This window comes from Panthera pardus, unplaced genomic scaffold (genome assembly GCF_024362965.1).
Source record: "Panthera pardus isolate Hobbes unplaced genomic scaffold, ASM2436296v1 HiC_scaffold_8, whole genome shotgun sequence".
In the NCBI taxonomy this organism is placed as follows: Eukaryota; Metazoa; Chordata; class Mammalia; order Carnivora; family Felidae; genus Panthera; species Panthera pardus.
In genome coordinates, this window is record NW_026527013.1 from 28,667,278 (window position 1) to 28,683,186 (window position 15,909).

At 38.1% G+C, this 15,909-nt stretch overlaps 1 protein-coding gene across 4 annotated transcripts in view; it reads right to left on the minus strand.

Moving 5' to 3' along the window:
• FHIT (fragile histidine triad diadenosine triphosphatase) overlaps positions 1-15,909 on the minus strand; it is a 1,407,040-nt gene that overhangs the window by 1,142,474 nt on the left and 248,657 nt on the right. For 3 of the 4 annotated variants that reach the window (XM_019469878.2, XM_019469876.2, XM_019469877.2), the window contains exon 3: positions 5,182-5,257. The exons of the other annotated variant lie outside the window; for it this stretch is intronic. The gene's annotated coding sequence lies outside the window, so the exon portion shown is untranslated. The remainder of the gene's footprint in view (positions 1-5,181; positions 5,258-15,909) is intronic. 4 annotated transcript variants of the gene reach the window in all.

Below are 15,909 nucleotides of genomic sequence, written 5' to 3' on the forward strand. Positions count from 1 at the left end.
TTTTACTTTGTTGATCTTTTCTACTATTCCTTTTGTATTCTATTTTGTTTGTTTTAATATTTTATATTATCCCTTACCTTTACTTTATTTCGGTTTACTCTGCTATTTATACCTTTTTGGTTGAATGCTTAACTCACTGATAACCAGCATTCCTGTATTTATTTTTATTTAAAAAATAATTTATGTTTATTTATTTTTGAGACAGAGAGAAACACAGCGTGAGTGGGAGAGGGGGAGAGGAAGAGGGAGACACAGAATCTGAAGCAGGCTCCAGGCTCTGAGCTATCAGCACAGAGCCCGACGTGGGACTCAAACCCATCAACCGTGAGATCATGACCTGAGCTGAAGTCAGACGCTTAACTGACTGAGCCACCCAGGTGCCTCTCCTTTATTTCTAATATATAAATTTGTGAATCTATAAATTCCCTTCTGTGTACCCCTCTAACTATACCCCATAAGATTTAAAATAAAGCATCTACCAATTTCTCTCATCACTTTTCTATGACTCAAAAAACATTTGAAAGTATGATCTTGAGTTTTCAAATGTATGAAATTTTGATGTCTACTGGTTTTTGGCCTCTAAATTTTTTCTTCTCTGGGATAGAATTTGTATTCATCAACGTTCAGGCTTCCTACATACAAATATTCTCTGCTAATGGAGTTCTAAGTTCTATAAATGTCCATTTGACCAAGCTAATCAGTGATATTTTTTTAAATCTTCTTTATCCTTTCTAAATTTTTAACTTTATTTGACTTATCAGTGTCTGAGAGAAAATGTTTAGATCTTCCTGATTATAATTACCTATATTCTCAATATCTTATGATGATTCTGTCAATTTTTATTTTATATATTTTTGAAATGATCCTGCTCAGTAATGTAGCTCCAGGATTAATATATTTTCCTGGTGAATTGTTCTATCATCATTAAATAATAACTCTCTGTAACCATAATAATACTTCTTGCTTTAAAGCACATTTTGTCTGATATTAATACATCATCCACGCTTTCTTTTGAAAGGTATTGGCAAGGAATATTATGTCAATTTCCATCTGTTTTCTTTCAATCGTCCCATCCATAATAGGGGTATCCCTTGTAAATAGTCTACAAAGAGTACATAGCTGTCTTCCTTCCCCATCCATCGTAACAATTTTTGTCTATTGACAGCTAAAATTAGGCATTTTTGTATTTATTATGATTCCTACATATTTGGCCTTATTTCAACCATCAAATTGATCTACAATTTCCCCAGAATTAGGGATTATCTAAACATATCAAGTACACCACAGCCAGTACTGCTGTATCTAGCTGATGCTCATAATTTAGCTATTCTTGATAAGTCATTTAGACACATTAGCAAACTATATTCTCTTAAAGCTGTAAGGTAGTGAATCCTTATTTTTAAAAAAACCATAATATCCTTTTAAACTAAGCTAAAATCCTTACTTAAAAACTTATAAATAACATCCAAATTAAGATGTCCAATCCACTATTTTATTTCCTTACCTATAACATGAATATAAAAGAGTCCGTTTGCCATCCACCTCTGATGTGGCTGTATGTCCCTCTCCCCTATTATTTTTTTCATTTCTATCTAATGCAGCTCTGATTCTGTCTCTGCCTTTCCTACACTTCTTCCTCACTCCAGCTCTCTTCATCTCTTACCCCGACAACTGCGTTAATAACTTCTCTCTCACTGTCTTAATCTAACTCCCTTCCACTCCAATTCACCCTCCAGTTAAATGAGGGCCTTGTATTTTAAGCTAAGAAATTTGAACTTTACCCTGCAGGTCAGTGTCTCTCAAACTGAAATCCAACGACATAGTCTCACAGCTCCAAACATTGTGGAAGGACTTTTTATTTTAATTTGTGGTTCAATCCAATGAACATTCCACAAAATCTAAATGACAACCTGATAATTGAGCTGTGCTTTCCAATAGCAGTGCCTGAGTGTGTCCTTTTTTCCCCTCATCAACTCTGTTCTGTTCTCAGTGTCACTGGCACCAAACGATCACCCAAAGTGACAGCTTTTAACTTTCAATGTGTCAGTAAGCACATCTGGCTGTTCGGTTGGTGTGTCCTAATGCTAAAATTGTCCCAAGTCTGCCATTGTGCCCTTTAGTGGAGATGATTTGCAACTGAAAGATATTGTCATCAAATAAGGCTTTAATTTCTGAAGTTATTTAATTAATGGAGACTTTGATATGACATCATAAAAACTCATAGTGTGGCAGAGTAATGGTCGATTTTAATTGTTATGGATTAATGAGAAAAGAACAAAGGCAGAATTAATATGTAAATGATGTGTTTATATCAAATGAAAGCCAAATGATGTTATGGGACACTGTACAAAAGAAGGTTTCCAGATCTTTCAAATAGAGAAAAGTGGTAAGAGAATTGAATCATCATATGGCTCAGAGTAGTAACGGCATGCAAATTAAAAGAACCTTTACCAGTATTTGGAAACAGGAAGGAATGCAAATTTGCTGGAGGAGGTGAGGTGGTTTGCTCTGATGGTTTCTATTTCCCCAGTTAAATATGGAATAAGGGTGTCAGCTGAATGGGAGAACTGGGGATGGGTGTCAGAGGTTTGAGGTACAGGTAAAGGTGTAAATTACTTGTCTCAGAGAATAGAAGTACTAAGTGAATAAGGCAGGACTGCCAAGTGGAGCAGAGGATCTACTTGAAATTAGTGCACATAAATTTAAAGTAAGTCCATAAGACTTAGCATTGTTCTCCATCCATCTGCACTCAGGCCCAAAGTGGACAGAAAGCTCAGTGAAAGTCAAGAGTTATGCCAGACACAATCAAAAAGAATGAAATCTTGCCATTTGCACCTACGTGGACAGAACTAGAGGGTATTAAGCTAAGCGAAATTAGTCAGACAGAGAAAGAGAAATATCATATGACTTCACTCATATGAGGACTTTAAGAGACAAAACAGATGAACATCAGGGAAGGGAAACAAAAATAATAAAAAAAAAAAAAAACAGGGAGGGGGACAAAAACATAAGAGACTCTTAAATATAGGAAACAAACAGAGGGTTACTGGAGCGGTTGTGGGAGGGGGGGATGGGCTAAATGGGAGAAGATTAAGGAATCTACTCCTGAAATCATTGTTGCACTATATGCTAACTAACCTGGATGTAAATTAAAAAATTAAATCAAAGAAAAATTAAAAATAAAGAAAAAAAAAGTTATGCCAGGCAAGTATGACAGAGATGACAAAGGGGAGATTAATCACAGCACCTAAACTGGGTGAGGAGGGAAATGAGGGCACGAGAGGGATAATCATTAGTACATGAAAGCAGTAGGTCAATAGATTGGAGGCTCTAAGGAGTCAAGGAACTCCTATTGGAACAGGAATGTTGTGGGCACATGAGGTGGCATCCTTGGAAAGACACACGGAAAGAGAAATGCTTTGAAATCCATTTTGAAGGTCAGCACCATGTTTCTTAACAAGAGCACTATGACATTGGGGATGCAACAATTTTGCATTATGTAGGACTGTCCCTGGTCCTGAAATACATTTGGTATCCTTAATTCCTGCCCTCTAAGGGCCAGTGGTACTTCTTACATTTGCAAATAATCTCTCCTTACAATTGTAATGTCCTCTAGAAGAGGGAAGCCTCCTAGATTGAGGGCCACTGGCCTGGGAAATGACCAATAGGCAGAAAAAAGAGACATTTGACAGTGAGAAACTGAAGGAACTGGGAGGCCAGAGAAGAGTCTTCTATGTGGATATTTTCACCAACAACGAAGGCAGGAGGTGATGGGCATAAAGTCAGTGAGCTGGGGGTAAATTTTTCAATAACTAGGCAGTAGGATTATCTGATGGCACCTGCTTTCTTTTTTTTTTAATGTTTATTTATTTTTGAGACAGAGTGTGAGAAGAGGAGGGGCAGAGGAGAGGGGGAGAGACAGAATCTAGAGCAGGCTCCAGGCTCTGAGCAAGCTGTCAGCACACAGCCTAACCCAGGGCTCGAACTCACGAGCTGTGAGATCATGACCTGGGCTGAAGTTGGATGCTTAACCAATTGAGCCACCCAGGTTCCCCTGAGGGTGCTTCTGTGGATAAAGAGAAAAGAAGTTGTCTATAAGTGACAGCAGAGATGAAGAAGGACACCATGTCCACTTCAGACACTGAGAAAAAACAGTGACCACCTGAGAGGGTGAGAGATATCCTTAGATGGATATCTAAGAGTATCAGAGCAGCACTTACAGAACTTTCTCTGATGATAGAAATGTTGTATATCTATGCTGTCCAATAAGACAGCCAATAGCCACCGATGCCTATCAAGTCCTTCAAAAGAGGTTAGTGTGACTAAGGAAATAAATTTTTTACTTTGTTTAATTTAAATCTGTTTGAATGTAAAGAGCCACACGTGGCTAGTGGTTACCTTATTGGATGGTGGAGAAGAGTAAAAGGTGAAGGGAACATTCACAAATTAGTTTAAAGATGCAGGAAATTCTTCTTAATCTCTGGGTCTTGAGGAAAAGGGACAGGATAGATATGAATCTAGTTAACTTTGTGGGTCTGGAGAAGGAAGGTAAGATAAGTCATGCTTGACAGCATTATCATTTTCAATAAGCAAGATCCCCAAAATCCATTTTAATTCATTTCTGCCTCCTCCCAGACTAACTTCTGGACCATACTATTATGGAAGACACTTGAGAAATCTTCTAAAGACTAAAATGTCTCCACCATGTAAAAATGATTTCTTCCTATAAGAACAATCTGGTATTAATAGACTATCACTATTGACTGTTCCTCTGGGACCTAAGGGTCCCTTCCCCAAAGACTGGCTTTCTATCTCTAACAAAGAAAGAAAAAAATGTGACTTCTGAGAATTCCCTGTTAAAAGATGGTGCTTTTTAGAAATCGTATTTATTGCTTTTTTGCGTTTTTACAGAAGAGTATAAAGACATTGGTTCTTTGTTATCCAAAATAAGGTAAAAGTATTATGATTGGTTGCAGTCATAAAACTATAATTAGTGTTTTAATAAAATAATAAAAAAGGGTCGTGAACCCCCACATCCACCCCACCACACACCACAGACTTCCAGAATGGAATTGTAGTCATGCTCTTAGAGTTTCAGCACCAACATAACTAGCAACAACTCTGTCAAACTGCCCTCATCAATCAAATGGGCAATGCCAATCTAGGCCAAGGACCACTCACCCAGTGCAGGAATCTCTGGTTCAAGCAGATAGGCGAGTGTAGGTAATATCTGGATATTGGTCGACACTGCAAGTGACTGGGAATAAAGGAAGAGTGAAACACTTCTGATTAGTTTCTGTCTCTTAGTGTTTCCAATTTCCATTTTAATTGTAATCAAAATATTAAAATACTCTCTGTCCCCGGAGAAGGGACACAATCCCTAGTTTAACAAACCCTAAAATACAAAATTAAGAAACAACCTCTGTGGGGTTAATCAGCACAGCACTATAACTGGTTGGATTCCCTAGTGGACAAGGGTCAATTTCTCTGGGTCTTAAGGCAAAATATTTTCTGTCAATGTTCTCTTGCCTAGACCAGATGACAAGCATGTCCATATTGTCCTCCATATCTTGTATGCCGATCCAGACTTAAAGGGTCTTCTTTATTGAATACACTTCTGAACTCTAGTGATGGCCAGAGTCAGTTAGAAGTATCAAGAAATAAAGAACCATACATTCCCACAATGCTGGTGAAGTTGATTCTATCAGATGCCCAGTCTTGGATCACCTTTGGGTCCAGGATCAAATTTATCTTCCACCATAATAAATTCCATATTTTCCAGTATTTGACCCAGGATTAAAGAGGCCATTCTTACTCTCATTTCTGGTTTCCCCAACGGGACTTTGATCAACACGGAAGCCAAAAATCATCCTGGTGCTAAACCATTAACACCAGTTAACTATTCTGTGGTCATCGCCAAAGACAGTCAAATTGTAATTTAATTTCATTGGCAACAAGAACAAGGAGGTGAATGCAATGCTGAAAGTACCTCTCAGCCATTAAGGAAAAACCTTAAAAGTCAGTGAAGACAGGCAAAAAGAGACGGAATTATTAATTCCCACTGTATTTCTCTGCCCACAAGCCCCCTCTGGTGGAGGAACTAATAGTAATAAAATAGCTATAATAACAATAACCAAAGTTAAAAAAAGGGGGGGGGAAGAAAAGAAAAGAAAAGGCAATCCACAACAAGACAATCAGCCCCTGTAGAATTGAAAGTCAAATGTAGTGATTAGCAAATATGAGCTACAACTGGAAAACCACTTACAGATGAAGCAGTATGATGAATGATTTACCAAAAGGTCAACACTGCTCTTTTATCTTCAGCACCCATCAGTTTCCATTGCCTTCAATTTGTCTGGCACATAACAGAAAGCGAGCCATAAAATATTCACCATAAAAATTAACCTTATTTTGCAGTATTAAAAAAAAAGAAACAGAGCTAGATATAGTCTAAGCATATGGGCCCGCTTTTCAATTAGGATTCCTCATATACATTAGAAAAAGCATTGACATTTAAAACTCTGTTATAAGAGGTAATGTACTCAGCAAGTACCAAAACTCTCTGCCCTATGCTCAGTTTTGCTGATCTACTTTTAGTTTTCGAACAAGGAAAGGCACCCCCACACACACTCAAGACCACAGCAGTGATGGGGTGGGGGTGGCGGTGGACTGTGTCAACATTTCCCCTTTTACTCTTCTGTAAGCTACACCTCCCTGCAGCCTCTGCTATTAGCTGCTGTGGGTACCAGCCTTTCAACCTCAACACGCCTACAATACATTCTGCCAGGTGAGTTGTGAGAGGAGCTACCTTCACACTCTCATTTGACAACCTTTGTACAAAAGGAAACACGCTATCAGATGAAAATATACTTTCAGGCAGAAGGTATTCTGAAAATTAACATACTGCCAGATCCCCTTAACCAGACCTGTTAAAACTCATTAAGCCATTTTAACTCAACCAACTCAGCTGATTGATTCCATGAGAAGACAGGTCACTTCCCTCCTTCTCTCTCCTATGTCTGGATTTACCAATTGTTTCTCTGATTTTACCAAATCAGTAAGATATTTTGCGTCCTATACAATAATCTTAAGTTATCTGAGATATTAAATAATTCCCCTCCAGACTCTGTTCGAAGAGAGTTCCTAAATATTTACTTATATCATTGTTATTTCCTGATTTCTTTTAAAGGAAGAATCAAAATGGAAGAAAAAATGTCAAAAGAGTTCTGAAAAAGATGTAGTACAAGGATATTTACCCCTGTACTATTTATAATAGTAAAAACTGGAAATTCTAAATTTCAAACAAAAGAAGAATGTTTAAATTAATTCTGGTACAGCCATAAAGTAGACTGTTAGGTAGACATTAAAAATAATGTGGTAGGGGAGCCTGGGTGGCTCAGTCGGTTAAGCGTCTGACTTCGGCTGAGTTCATGATCTCAAGGTTCGTGAGTTGGAGTCCCATGAGCCCCACATCAGGCTCTGTGCTGACAGCTCAGGGCCTGCTTCAGAACTTCTGTCCCCATCTCTGCCCCTCCCCCACAGTTCTCTCTTTCTCTCAAAATAAATAAATAAGCTTTTTAAAAAAATACGTGGTAGAATAATTAATAACATGGAAAAAAGATTCATGATATTATTGAGAGGGAAAATACATTGCAAAAACAGTAGATACAGTATTATCACATTTATTGACAATGGTTATTTTTGGATAATAAGGAAGTTTGGCAATCATTGATTGGGCAACCCAGTTTCTGTTAACAACTCCTCTTTCTAGGACCCCTTACAACTAGGAGTGATTTTATAAAATGAGATCTAAGCAGAAGTCTGCTAAATGGTCAAATGGGCCCCTTTTTGGTTTACCTCCCCATACCACCCTGGAATGAGCTGATCAATCCATGACCACAGATAACAATCTCAAAGTCAATAGTGGGGGGAGAAGATAAAACCTTGTAAATCAGTTGTTAGTTACCACAAGAAACAACTACAACTTGATCTTTATATTCATCTTCGCATTGTTTTGGTATCCATGTAGACAGGATCAAAGAATAGTCCCCAGGAATCTATAGAGTTTTACTAAACTAAAGTTAAGGCTTTGGGTTGTGTACAGAACATTAAGTACCATTCCAAGAGAAGGCAGCCACATTGCCTCTGAATCACCAAAACAGAGATTAGCTACCTTGAAAATTGAAAGTTCACCCTCAAAAATACTTTGATAATAAGAATAAGCATAGGCATGTTTCTCAGCCATTCAGGGCCCAAATAAATAAGTAATGGATAATATAGGTAAGTGACAGAAATCCAGTCTTGCCTGGATTTACACATACACCTTATGAGAGCAGCTATTATTTTATAGCGTGTGAATCTGTTTGCATGTCTGTCTTCCCAATAGACTAAGCTCTCTTCAGGCAAAGGCCATTTCCTTTTATCATTCCTAAAGATTCCCAAGCCTTCTTCCTTCCAAGATCTCAGAACGAAACATAGATTTCAACTATAAATGCCTATAAAACATGACATCAATTTTGACTCTAAGTCCTTCATTATAAGTCATCCTATTTAAAAACAACAACAACAACTTTTTAACATTTTCAAAACACCCTGAAGGGAGGGAAAGATCACACATTAAAATCTGTCAAGTAACATTTACCTCCTCGAGCCCTGACTAATCAGAAATGACTAGACTTGGCAGCTGCTTTCATCACTTGGTCTATATGCTAAATACAACTCCTGTTGTGCCAATTGGAAAAGGCCAACATCCCTTCCCATCCCATACAACATCCCATCCTGCCAGTCACTCTAGAGCCTGGCAGTCTGTCTGGTGAGACCACTCCTCATCAGATCAAGTAGAAATTATAAACTAAATTTACATGGTCCATGTAGCCCCATTCTAGAAGAGCAGTGGTAAAGTTAAAAGAGATTAGAAGGGTATCAGATTTATTACTATTGATTCCCTGCTGGCAATTTCATGGAAAGATATCCACTGCAGTTATATAAAGGGCATCTGGCTCATTTCCAACTCTTTTGTCTTCACGTTCTTAAAAAAAAAAAAAAAAAAAAAATCAACCAAGAAGGAAAAAAAAAAAAAGTAGAAATTGGTGGAAAGGGCCCAAAGGTTTTCTCTAGAATAAGAAGCCTTCATCACTACACCCCAATTATGCAAATCTGCTCCTGCCGAGTCCAATACATTTATTGAGCCTCACCCCTGCCATCCGGGTAACCCAGAGAAGGAGCCAATCTATAATGACTCAAGCCACATTTCACAATAGATTCCAAAGGACACATGATGTCATTTGCTAAAATGACAATCCAGATGGAAAGCATTCTGACCTATACATAATTGATTGACCTTTGCTATGCTTTCCTGGTTATTTATATACTATCATATGCATGGATGTATATCAGTGGTATTTACACTTGGCAGCTACTTTTGAGAACGCATTATTCAATTGGGATTTGAAGCTTTTTACAACCATTTCCTGACCAAGCATTCAAAAATGAAGGACAAGAAGAGATGTTATCTTAAAAATAACATTTAATAGGATCTAGAAACTCTAAAGAAGCTTTGTGGCTCTAATTGTTTTAAATTACAGTGGACAAGATCTGTCTGCGTAAAGCTAAGTTCAAAACCCTGAAACTGAGGACACTAAAGGGCATTTTATCTCTTTTCCAGCTTGCGGCTCAATAGTGATGGTAAAATACATTTTACCAAAGGAGTGGAACATCTTGGACACTTGTGAGAAAAGTATCCTGTGAGGCAGGTAATTAGAGACCATAATAAATGACCAGGGAAAAGAGCACAACTACGTGATGCTTTCTGGCTTTTTTGTTTAGTTATGAATCTGGTTTTCTCCAAGGGTTAAGCTACAAATTAAACAATATTCAGATGATCAAGATGGGTTCAAGATAATTCAAGAAGGAGAGGCAAATGGGAAGATTAGGGAAGGCGAATACTGGCATATATGTCCTTAGTCCCACTGTTCATACCCAGGACAGACATCAATAACTCATCACTGAGTTGTTAGCCAAAGACCCTGATAGGAACTGAAAACACTTTTACAATAGTACTCCAGGTGAACACTATTTACCAAATAGATTTAGAACACGAAGTGAAATATATTTGCCATTGCTGAACTAAATAATCATACAGTGTATTTCAGATCAACTATCAAAAGTGTTAATGCCATTATGTAGTCGTCATAATTTAGTGCTCCTTGGTTTGCTTGCCTACAGTAAATTTCCACCGATCTGAATGAAGGTGGATGCACTGGTACATATTGCTGTTTTGTCCTAATAATGTGATTAAATAGAGAAGGCTGTATCTTATATAATCCAATTAATTCTATCTCTTGCTGCCTTACACTCAGACCCAATCTAAAACAAAGCAGATTTTTAAAACCAAAATATAAAGGTACCTCTCTGAATCCTACAAAAACATTAAACCAAATTCAGCCGTTTTCCATAAGCCATGATATGCTAGTGTTATCTGCAGTATAAATGAAAAGTAAAGAAGGGGGTCTAAACAGAGTAAGATGGAAATTCTTGTATATTGACATAGGATTATTACACAGCAGTAAAAAGGAAAGTGCATAAATCTAAAGAAACAAAAAATCAAATGGAAAGAACACTACATAGAGCTTTCCAAGTGGTGTGCCTCAGCGACTAGGTTACAGAGGTCCTAACATACTGATTCCCTCTGTTCTGGGGATTAATAGTAGCTGGAGTGAACAGAGTCTTGTGGTAAGACATTGATGGCATTGATCCCAAGACACCGTGCAGTATTTTCAAGTGCAACGTATGCCATGATGTGAAGAAGCTGGGAAGCAGTGACATATGGTATAAAGCCAGTTTTTACAATGCTCAAAAACTAAAACATATCTTGTTTAGGGATACACACAAATGTGGCAAAATTATTTTATATGAGAAAAGCAAAGCAAAGGAAGTATATGTGGAAAATTTATCCTGTATATTCATTCCTGCTGTACAATGGTTACTGTTGCAAGGAAAAGGGAGGAGAGAGAGGGCAGGAACACACAAGTAAATGGTAATGTTACAGCTCTTAAATTAGAGGGTGGGTTCATGTTAGTTTATTGCACTCCAAATGTACTGTTTTATAAATATAATGCATTTTTAAAAACTGTCACGATTGGGGAGGCTGGGTGGCTCAGTTGGTTAAGCAGCCATCTTCTGCTCAGGTCATGATCTCACAGCCTGTGAGTTCGAGCCCCACGTCGGGCTCTGTGCTGACAGCTCAGAGCCTAGACTAGAGCCTGCTTTGGATTCTGTGTCTCCCTCTCTCTCTGTCCCTCCCCTCTTCATGCTCTGTCTCTCTCTCCCTCTCAAAAATAAATAAACATTAAAAATTTTAAAAAAACTGTCATGATCAAGAATCCAGGCAACTTTCTAGCTTATTCAGAATCACTTCACAGTAGAATCCCAACATGTCAACTCAAGAATAGATACAATTTCTTAAGGGAAGCTTGAACCCAAGGTCTCTAAAGGTCAAAATGCTTCTCCATGATGACAAGATTTTGTTCTGCTAACTCAACACAGTCCAGGGGTTTCTCATGATCAACTAGGATACCTGTTCTATTTGAGGATTACAAGACTTTGTTCTAATCCAACTAGAGTATGCATGACAAATTACTGGAAACCTGAAGTTCCATTTTCCCACTCAAAAATATCATAAAAAACAGGTGGAAAGCTTCTGAATTAAGAATCATTTAGTTACAAAAAACAAAGATCCATTTTAGGAGCTCAAGTAAAATGGGATTCTCGGTGAGGAATTCCAGACATGCCATAGCACACAGGACTGGAAGGGTAGCCAGGCCTCACTGGAACCAGAGCCAGGAAGTAACAAGTCATTCAGATCCAGTATCACCACACTCACTCTCTGGGGCTTCGGGGCTCATGTCTCTACTTCTTTCTGGAGTATTTACCTTACTGCTTCTACCTTTAGATGTCCTTTCTCTGCTTCCACACAAATATTTGTATCTCTTTGCAGCTTAAATGGAAACCAAGCAATGTCCTGAGTGCCACCTCAAAATGATTAGAGGAAAAAATCTGCTGAGCCCAACCAAGGTCATGATCAGTCACACCTCATCGAATCAGCCAAAACTATACATCAGGGGCTACCAATGCAAACGCTTGTGGGGGCCACAGAAGTAATGAAAGGTGTGAAGCTGACCAGGTGTGAGACAAGAACCTGCAAGGAAAGGTCCTGAAACACACAGAGCTCAGGCTGCTTCTGGGGTTCAGCTCTGTACTAACAGAGATCCAGGTTTTTACTTTAGTTTCTTGATTGAGAAAACACATCTGTAGACCACATTAGGCCACTGGCCCCTGCTGTCAATGTCCTACAAAGAATGAACTGTGGGTATTCCAGATTCAGAGGGTCACACCAGGTAGTCACGGCTGTAGGTGCCAGCCCTTTGGAAAGTTCTTGCGGAAAGGGTCATAGGTCTAGGCAATCACCCCAACAAAGCTCGGATGACACACAGCTCCCACATATACCTCCTCACACAGAAAACACACTTCAGCTAAACTTCTAAAAATACCTTCTTCAAGATCAGATACTGAACTGGGTGGAGATAATTCTATGTGGCTCTGCATGGGTTCACAGAAAAAGGCGGTAAAGTATAAGAAAATCAGACAAAGCAAACAAGAGCCAGAAAAAGACAGCATTATCTTCTTCTTTTCTAGACACAGCCAAAAATGCTTCCATAAAAGACTACTTACTACAAAGCAATTACAGATTCTTTTTTCAATTAACTAAGGGTGACACAGGGGCTCTTGTCTCAATTTCTTCAGCATTCCAGAGTGGTGAGACACAGAATCAAGACTAAATTCAACTCCTTAGCTTAGACATCATTTCCCCTGGGAAGCATGGTCTGATTCGCTCATCTTGAGAGACAAGTGCCCCCTCAGATGTTCCCACAGCACCCTGCTCACCACCCCTTTCCTATGGCACTCAATCCCAATACTATATGTTCATAGCTGTCTATTTGTCTCTGACATGGAGGTGATATGGGCTCTTTGAAAGCAGGGATAATGTCTAGTCCTCCTTTATGCCTCAGTGCCTATTTCTTGAATACATGTAATCAGACACAATGAAAATTTTATTTCTATTTTTTACAGTTATTTCAGAACGAAAAAGTTGAATTTACACTCAATTCCTCCCTATTTTTGTACAAACTTTCGCTCAACAAGTTAAGTTAAACTTCACTTTTTACTCACACAAGAAGTACATATATCATGCTGAATTATTACATACTCAAAATCACGTAGTTGTAGGACTTTGGGGAATATGTAGCCATATTTAGGCTAAAAATCCTTAAAGCTACCTTCTGTCAGCATGTAGGTATGTGCAGACTTTTCCCAATATACCTATATTGATGTAGACATAAATATACCTGGTATAGAGGAATAGGACACGGCAAAATGCTCTACCTAAGAACATAAAATCCACACATTTAAACTTATGAGGAATTTGGAGAAGTATAGTATATGTAAATCCTGCAAGACTTACGTTCCATTCTAAAGAAATGAGTCTTGGCAAATTTCCCTAGTATTGAGAACTGTTTAGCAGGAATTAATTTTTAAATGAAATAGCCTAAAAACTAAATAGATGTAGTATTATTTAGAGTTATGTCTTGTTCTTCAGTAATTATTGAAAGTGACACTGGTATGTTTTATCATTGGTAATTGGACTGAATTTGACCAAATGTCTCCCCTTTCGCATGAAAACTAAATGCACTGTTCCAATTTTTATTGCTATCCCCACTCTAGTGATGCTTCATTAGGTATAATTTGGTAGCCTATATAATGTGGGGGAAACAGAGCATTATTTCAAAGCTATAAGTATATCTGTGACAGCAAGAATGTTAAGTGAGGTTCATGTCTCCAGACACTTGACCCTAAGCTAAAACAAATTAATTTTATAAGACTTAATGTTTTATCTTGAACAGGGGTAAGTATTATCTTCTCGTTCTAGCTAGATGGAAGTATTTGGCAAATGTCTTCTTTGGAAAGAATTATTTAGCAATGGAATTATAATCAGTGTCATAAGGACAGATAAAGCAAACTGAAGGACAAATGGATGTATGAAGGAATGAACGGCAGCATTTTGCTAAAGGAGAATTCCATTCCATTGATGGGTATTACCAAATGAAAGGGATATTGGGTTATATTAAATTAAACATATTTCCTTACTCCAGGAATTGTCTGTCTTTAATATTCATAATGGTCTTCATGGATTCTCAGGAGAAGGATGGAGTGTACGATATTTGCCATACCTATTGTCTACATAAAGGCTTTATACATGTAACCACTCTCAGGAACAGCGGTGCTAGTGGACAAACCTCAGTTGAAATTGTAGCTCTCTCACTTAGTAGCTATGTTCCCACTAAGTAGCTCTTAACCCCTCTGAGTATCAGTTCCTTCATTTGAAAAATCATCAGTTCTGCCCTTGACTTCCCTTGGAAGTTATGCCCCCTGATTAGTAACAGATAACATCTTCAGCTGCTATAATTCAACTCCTATTCAATTTACAAATGTATACACATTCTTTCATACATTCAACAAATATTTGTTAAGCATTTAGCACATGCTGGGCCGAGCTGGTAATTGGGCATAAACACAGATGGTTTCTGAACTCAGAACTGATGGCCTTACTGGGGAGAAAGGTTAGTGGCAGATGCCAAAAAGACAGACCAAACCAAGGGGCCTGAAATAGTCTGTAGAAGGGAAAACACAGAAGATGAAATCTGAGGAGAGGTAATTAACTCAGTGGAGATGAAGGAAACAAATTAAACAGGCCATGGGAACAAGATGTGCAAAGGCCCTGTGGCAGTAGGGAGGGCACTGATTTTGAGGAAGAAAAAGGGCAGTGTAGTTGGAGTTCAGAGAGTTAAGAGGGCATGATGTGAAAAAACAATTAAGAGAAGACAACAGTGGCCATGTTAGGTTTTCAAATGGTGGAAATGGTTTACACCAGCTCGGTGGCATGATCAAACTAGCATTTTGAAAATCTCCCTCAAGCTACATTTGGAAAATGGGTTGCAAGGGGACAGGGGAGGATACAAGATCAGTCAAAGGCAGTAGTGATGATAGTTTATACTGCCATGGGAACAGTAGATCTGGAAGAATACAACAAATCTGAGAGATATTTAGAAGTTGGTAAGGAATGGAGTATGGGGATTATGGTATACTTTACACATAAAGAACTCAGCTGCAGTATTTGATCTGGTCTATGAACTGTACTTCCCAATAACCTGGTACTTTTTCTCTACTATACAATGGGAGACTTATCTCATTTAATATAATACTCCTCTGCTTTCAAAAACTGTTATGATTCTTAATCATATTCCACAATGGCCCTCGTCAGATGTTTATGCCTTATGAAACCATTTTTTTTTTAATTTTTATGGTTTAGATCTATAGTGTCTTTTAAAAAACTACATGATTGTTAGTCTTAGCCTAATAGGTTGTAAATTGTGTTGCTCACCTCCTCACCAATTGTCCATCAGTACTGGTATGTGTATTTCTTGCTCCTACCAACGACTCACGATAAGAACATAGGCATATGTATGAATGTTCCTCTGGGAAGAAAGTGAACAGTACTGTTACACTGTATTAGTCGTTATCATTCCTTCTTCTAAATGCTCTTAATCTCTTAAACAGAACATGGTTTAAAAAAAAAAAAAAGAGCATTACAAATATGTAAGAGTTCAGCATACTGACCACACACTTGTCAAATTTGACAGAAAACATAAACTTGGTCTCAGTATCTATGCTTAAATTTTGAGACTTAGACAGCAAGTTGATAACTCTTTAAAAACAGTATGGCAGGGATGCCTTGGTGGCTCAGTCAGTTGAGCGGCCAACTCTTGATTTCGGCTCAGATTGTGATTTCACAGT